The sequence below is a fragment of the Crocodylus porosus genome, unplaced genomic scaffold, assembly GCF_001723895.1.
Source record: "Crocodylus porosus isolate Cpor-Errol unplaced genomic scaffold, CroPor_comp1, whole genome shotgun sequence".
In the NCBI taxonomy this organism is placed as follows: domain Eukaryota; kingdom Metazoa; phylum Chordata; order Crocodylia; family Crocodylidae; genus Crocodylus; species Crocodylus porosus.
The window spans coordinates 61113876-61121188 of record NW_017728947.1 but is presented as its reverse complement, the minus strand read 5'-3'; the positions used below and the strand labels follow the sequence as shown (position 1 = coordinate 61121188).

Below are 7313 nucleotides of genomic sequence, written 5' to 3'. Positions count from 1 at the left end.
GAGGGAGGGAGAAAAAGAGAGAGAGGGAATTCCCCTTCAGTGGTGTGATGAGACTGGCAGCCTTTTGAAACAAAGTCCTGCTCACTCTTTTGTATGCTAAGTCCAGCTGTTGGGCAGTTTGGTTTGGTTTGCATGTTCATTTGGAGGCGATCACTCGGTCTCGCGTGTGCACTGTCTGTATGTGGGTCTGTTTCTGGAGCTTGTTATGTATCTGCGTTGTGTTTGTGGGGTGTATGCTCAAGTATTAACTCGGTAATGCCTTCTAATGGTAGTGCTAATTACAGTAGGGTTATTTAGCAAATTAAGTGAGACTGTGCACCCCCCTTGAGCACCAGATGAACTTTTCCAAACACACACGCGCGCACACACACACACTCACACACACACACATACACACACACACACGTTAATTTTGGTATGTTTCTCTCGCCCAATCACTTTGCTGGAGCTAAAACATGCCTTACCTCAGAGCAGTCAATTACCAAAGCTACCCGTGATCATCAATCATGGGGGATGCTTGAAGTTTGGGGGAGGAGCGATGGTCAAACTATCGATTGCTGCAGTTTTGTCCTACCTCCCCCCCCTTCTCGTTCACGGTCCCCTGCACATAAAATCTAAAACAGACTATCCCGTTAATAGTGGGATTTATCAATGATTATGTACCCAGTTGTGAATGTGGCCTCATGCATAGATGCCTTTTAAACATACACCGCAAAAAAAAAAAAAAAAAAAGTATTTGATTTAGCTAGGGCTTTTTATTATTATTAAGATTTTTGGAAATTGGGAAAAAAAATGAATCAAAGGGTAGTTATAGAAATTTGGCCAGATTTTAATGGGCATACGGAATGAGCTCCAGAGGTCAATAAACCCCTCCAAAATGATGAATGATTGAGTACCTGTGATGATGATAGTGATTACCGGAGCAATTAAACAGTTTGATTAAATGAGCCATCATAACAATGATGTCTGCGGGAAATCAGCCCTCACATATAAAGAAAGATAGTGTGGAGGGCTGACAACGCCAGTGGGCATTCCTACGTGTTCCGATAGTGTTGAGCCCTGCAGAGCAGACTGTATTTACAAATATGAGGGCAATATGGAGAAAAGTCACTCAGATACTTTTAGCCAGAGTTGCACCCTGCTTAAAAATCGTCAGAAGCCGAAGAGCAGACCCGTTTTTTTCCTAGAGGATCTCCTCCAAGATTAAAGCTAGCCCTAAGAGCAACCGATATTCTGTGGCTGACTTTCACGGGACTGTAAAGAAAAGGTGAGTAAAAAGCCCTTAGTATGTAGATCTCTTTCAAGCAGTGATTAAGTTGATTCATTTCGCAAAGAAAAAGCCAGTCTTGTTGTGCAGTATTTTATACTCTGTCGTATAAATCGGTAACGCAATTCAAGATATTCATGGTAATGAATACTTGGCTAATCCTTTGGGTGCACGGAGACCTACAGAGCAGTGGGTTATGCAAATTCTTCCCTACTTTTACAGTTGTACTTTTCTAACAGATTTGTTTTAAAAGGTATCTATCTAGCCGTCGGTAAATACGCCTTCCTCCCCCCACCCCAAGATGCCAAATTCCTTAACTTCCCTAGAAGCTTTTAACTGTGATCCACCTAATCCAGCCAGCTTTCTAGATCACATTTTGAATGTTTGTAGCATATAAACTTATTTTCTAACAGAGGCAATATAAACATAGGGCCATGTCGCCTGTGCTGTATGTCTGTCTTATTCCTTACAGCTTCAGTACCAATGCGAGCAGAGGCTTTCACTGTAATATAGCCGTAGAAAAGTAATCTGGTTCCACTGAAGATTTCACGTATTTGTTCAGATCCCAGGCTGGGAGTATGGTGATGAAAGTTTACCCGTTTCCATGTAAAAGGGAAGTTTCTCCCCCACTTGATTTACATATAAGAAGGCGCTGCATTACTTACGACACTGCCTTATCTTTCTTTTTTCCTCCACATTGTTGATTTTATAGTATTTAGCATAGATCTCAGTTCTCTGCACTACAGAGTTGTTAGAGTGCAACACAAATGAAGCTGCAGAAAAGCAGCAAAAGCGTTTTGCAGCAGCAAACGCTGTTCCTTTTACATTCTTCACTTGAAACTAAAGCCCCTGGAGTTGGCTAGCCCGACTGAGTGGTCCAGTCTGGAACCGGGACCAACTTTTCACCAGGCTTTTTAAATCGAGGGAAAGTGAAATGTCTTATGTTTAGTGCAAAGATGTTCCTGCTCCGGTCGAATCTTTTTTTCCCTGTGCACAGGTCTGAAAAGAGAGGGAACCTTTTCCACCTCTCACTATCCCCGTGGATTAAAGCCCAGAACCTCAGGGACCGTAGCTTCAGGAGCTACATTTTAGCCATTTTATTGCCACGCTCTGAAACCCTGGGCACACTCAGCGGTAACTAGGGCGCAATGGAAGCTCAGCCTGTAAGAAACAGAAGCAAAGAGTGGGAATTTACAGCTTTAGCTCTATTTTCCCCCTCGAACTTGGTGGGATTTTCTTTTTTTCTTTTCTTTTTTTTTTTTAAACACCACCAAAAACACCCCGCACCCCCAGTAATTCAGGGAGATTAAATTGGCTGATTTCCAGTTTCTCGTACACGCATCACAACAAAGACTGTTCCCAGGAAAAGTGGGAGAGAGGCGATTCATGTGATTTTTTTGCAGATCAGCCCGAAGTCCAAAGAGAAATTAGGTGTCCGGTATGGAAATGCGTCTTCGTCAACAGCCAGTTCCTTTTGCCGAGGCTGGAAATGGTTTTAACAGGCGGTAAAATTTCATCTTGTGGTGTCAAATTGGGGTCAGTTTGGGGTTAGAGCTCTCAGTGTCCGAGAAGGAGCTGTCCAGCTGTGTGGGGATTCATTAAGGGCAAAAGATCAGTTTCAAGAAAAACAATACAAAGACAATCAGAGGGCTAAAGATCCTCTTCAAATCGCATTTTACAAGTGCACCAGAACAAATATGGACGCTGAAACCTATTCCCTTCAAACTCCCAAATCGGCTTCTTAGCACTTGGAGGGAGTGCGAGAGAAAATCCTCTAAAAGTTAAGAGTCTGTTTTCAATCAGCCTTTCTGAAGTGTGGCATTTTAGCCTTTTGCTGGCTTGAGATCTGCCTCTCCCCCCCCTCCCCCCCCCAGTCCTACAAAAGCGGATTTGAACAACAGGTAACATTTTAGATTTCAAAAATATATTCCATTGTTTGTGTTGATCCACTGTTGTTATGCTCAGTACAATAATTTTATAGCAAAAGAAAAGGGGTTTTTTGTGTGGGGGGGGGAGTTTTGGGGATGCTTACCCCAAATCCCCATTGCCCGTTTGGAAAACCTTTTCTTTTCCTATAGGAAGTGATCTGGTCTAATAGATTTTTTGGTTAAATTGACTTTGGGGTCCCTAGCAATGTAGAAAAGTACATATTGTTGATCTGGCTTATTAAATTCGCGTGGTTTAAATCCTCTTAGCTCTCCTACATTTGTTAGAACAATTGACGCTTTGCTGGAGGGACAAATAACTTGAACCTTAATCTTGTTTGTAACTTTATTCAATGTTTGTTTGTTTATGGGTTGAGTGCAAGTATTTCTGGATGATGCTATTGTATCCGGAAAGGTATCACGCCGTCCACATTTGCAAAAAACAGAACAAAAAAACCCTACGATGGACGGTCAGGGATGCTGCAAAACAGCGTGGGTTCCTTAGGCTATTATTTTTTTGTATTTACATTTTCTCTTGGAATAGGCGGCATGAAAAGTCGGGTTTAATGACGAAAGGAAGGATTCTGCTCAGACGGGCGTTAGGGTGAGGAGAGAACCCTGACCTTGTCGCAAAATCCACGGGAAATTTTCTTTTTAAGGCTCTTCAGAAGACCAAGTGTGACATGTCAATATGCCACTCTTGGCTTTATCAGAAGGACTATTCCATGTTTTGATCTCCTTCATCCTCTCACCCCTACCCCCCACTTCTGCCCCCCAAAATGTAGTTTGCTGTCTTTTAACAGTGTCCTATACCGGGAGTGGGTTTCATTGTTGAGATGTGATCTGTTTTTACTCCTCTCAGCTTTATTCTTCTACTTGCATTTCCCTCCCTCACAAATTGCTCCCTGAACCTGTGAATGCTGGCACCTCTTTCTAGGTGCGGTCACTAATACCCCCTCATCCCCTTTCCTTTTGCAACGGTGTTTCTTTCAGTGGCTTTCTGATCCCTGGGTTCATTTGGCTATTCATCCCTCACCCCCCTTGCCAATAATGTGCTTTGCTTTTCAGCAATCTATTAGTTTTGGCGAATCTTTCCACTCCAGAAAGTCAATGGTTGCTCATCATTGTGAACTTTTCTTGACCCCCACGGCAGTGTGACTGGGATCTTTGGAAGTTGGATCAGGAGGAGGTTCATTTAGTTACCTGTTCACTCCCCCACCTTTTTTTTTCTTTCCCTCTTTCTTTTTTAGATCGGCAAGGAGCCCAGAGACATCTCGGCCCTTGATCCCTTTGCAAGTCCCTATTATTCTTGCAACAAACTCCGCAGGTTTAAAAAAGCCCTGCTGGGGTGGATCCCACGCGCCCCCCGCTTCCCCCCCCCCTTCCATTCTTTATCTCTCCTGTTTATTCTGTAAAGATCCCACAGAAGAAAAGGAGCGATTCAATAAACAGCCCTCTAGCGCTATCTGGCGGGACTCCAACACTTCCAGAAACGCGCTTTTCCCCAGTCCCAAGGTTGCTCCGGAGCCGCTGTGAGCAGCTCGGGGACACCCGTGCGCCCCCGCGGCCGCCAGCCTCCCGGGGCTCCGGGCCCCGGGCGGGGGCGGGGGCCGGGCCTGGGACCCCTCTCCCCTTTGCAGCCAGCTTCTTTCCCCAGCGAAAGGCGAGCGGTGGCAGGACGAGAGGAGACGTCCAGCACGGGCGGAACCGGGGACTCTGCAACCGCACACGGACAAGCGCCGAGGGGACAGGGGAGCAGCCCGGCCCCGCGCCTCCGCCGCCGGGCGGGGAGTCCCTGCAGGGCCCCTCCGGCGGGCAGCGCCGCTCTGCCTAGCGAGACAGGTGGTGCCAGCCGCACATCTGCCCCCAAATACACCCCTTCCGACGTGGCAGCCTCGCAAAGGGGAAACCGGGGATGTGAAGGGGGTGGGGGGAGAAAAGAATGGGAAACAGCATCGATTTGCAGCAACATTGCAGAGCCCGAGAGCTTCCTCCTCTTGCTTACAATAGTCACTTTTGTCCTCTGCCGCTCCAGAGGGTGGGTGGCTTGGGGGAGGGGGGGAAGCTCCCATATAATACTGGGGTTCTCAAAAAACAAGGAGCCAAACCCTTTGGAAACGACTCAGACACTGGCATAAGCACCCGCACGGGGCAGAAGCGCCACTTCCCCTGCTCGCTCCATTGTCTCAAGTGGGTGCAGAGCTCAACTTTCCAATAGATGCACCTACAGCTGGGGGTGTTCATGGCTGGGGCAAGAGCTGACAAAATAATACAACGGGTTTCCTGGAAATATAAGGGGAGGGGCGCCTTTTCTTTTTCTTTCTTTCTTTCTTTCTTTTTTTTTTGAAGTTGGCACGATGGGCGCCCGCGGTGGATTGCCAAAAGAGAGAGTTTTCTTTCCACCCCACTCCGCTCCCCTTTGTACCTCTTTCTTTTTGATCCAACAAAGAGAATGCAATATACATATATGTGTTTGTTCTCCATGCAAGAAACGCAGGAGAGCGTGCAATACAATATACGGCCAGTTAGTCCTCAGAATGCTTAGTTTTGCTGTAATTAATTGAAAACAGTTATTAGGTCGTCATTGGCAATAGCGTAAATAATTGCAGCAGAGTTTTACTTAAAATTGACCGGTCACAGAGTGATAGATCGATTCGAGGTATAAAAATGATGTATCAAAACATCAATGTCGATTATTTGAAATATTGTAGTCGAATCTTTTTATTGCTTCATCGGTTAAGTGTCTCAAAGTGCTGTGTTCCAACATATATTTATGTTGTCAATACTGTCAAAACTGTCAGGTTTATTACAGTGGATTTGTAATACATTTCGGATTTGCTCATTTACATAAAATGCCCACCCCAGTTTCTCCCTCCTTTTCCCATCTCTAGAAAATCTATGTCAGTTTAATCAAAGGATTCAGGGCTCTTTGCTGCAGCAAAAAAAAAAAAAAAAAAAAAAACAGACGCTGCTCCATTAAGTCCATTTTCCACCTCGCTTTACCAGTCCTGGGCTATTTCTAACTTGCAAAAAGGAGGTCTCCCCCCGGTCACTCTCACCTCCGCCCCACATTTTCCCAACAGATTTTGAACCCCGGTGCCACACGGAAACTAAACCCTGCAGGAAAGCTGGGGAGCTCTGAGCAGCAGAGACCCAGACGAGCCTAAACACACCTGTGAGGTCTGAAAAAAACCCAAACCACACAGCCGAGGAAAAAGGAACTGAACAGGGCTGTTTGGATCAGAGTCGCAAAGAGGAAACAAAAGGAGCAATAAATAGACGTGCTGCGTATCTCAACCCCCTTCGCGGCTCTGGGACTCAAATGAAAAACGCAGGTTAGAAGCAGTATTGACAGTTTTAATTCTCTTTCTCTGCCCCCCCTTCCTTAACAAGGGCATATCAGATCCGATCGCTTGCTTTAAAAGTAAAAGCTTTCTTTGTGTGTGTGCGTGAACGTGGTCCCAGCTAATTTAGTTACCTTTCTTCACTTTTTTCCGGGAGCTTAATCAAAATAGAAGAAACCCATGCCCTTGCTAAGCTCTGTAGGCTAAATACACAGGCGAATTAGCGAAGTAACTTTATTCCGTCCCCCCCCAGAGAAACTGCTCTTTTAAAGGGCGTTTCCGAGATACCCCGGGTTTTCTTGGGGGGGGGTCGTGTGTTCAAAGAGATCAGGAGGAGAGGGCTGAGATCAGGGAGGAGAGCAGAGCTTGCTCCAGGTCGTCTTTTTTTAAATGCCCCTTTGAACACCTTCTCTGTACCTGCCTGTGTTTGTGGGGAATATTTGCAAAATGGCAATTGGGATCCGTGGTGTCGATGCGGTGTGTGTGTGTGTGAGTGTGTGAGATCCCCTCCGAAGTAAATTGAGAAGTAAGCAGCGCGAAGGGGGGGCCTCGCCCCTGGGGTGCTTTGTTTACTTTGGTTTGTAAAATCCTGCCAGGAGATGGTTTCCGCAGTGTGTGGCAAGTGTTTCTCCAAGAAATTCATCAGCCCTTCTACAATTACTTCAAGGGCTGGGGGAAGAGAGCTGCCATCACTTTTTCTCACATCCCAAGGTGTTGCAGAGAGGAGAGAAGAAAGGGCTGAAACATTTAATTATAATTGGGGGTGGCGGGGAGGGG

General features: G+C 45.9%; 1 long non-coding RNA gene across 2 annotated transcripts in view; it reads left to right on the top strand.

Moving 5' to 3' along the window:
- LOC109321165 overlaps nucleotides 1-7313 on the top strand; it is a 10663-nt gene that overhangs the window by 551 nt on the left and 2799 nt on the right. The window contains exon 2 of one of the 2 annotated variants that reach the window (XR_002103989.1): nucleotides 1188-1267. This is a non-coding gene — a long non-coding RNA (uncharacterized LOC109321165). Of the gene's footprint in view, nucleotides 1-23; nucleotides 1268-7313 lie in introns of those variants that run through there. The other variant, XR_002103988.1, reaches the window with a different exon arrangement.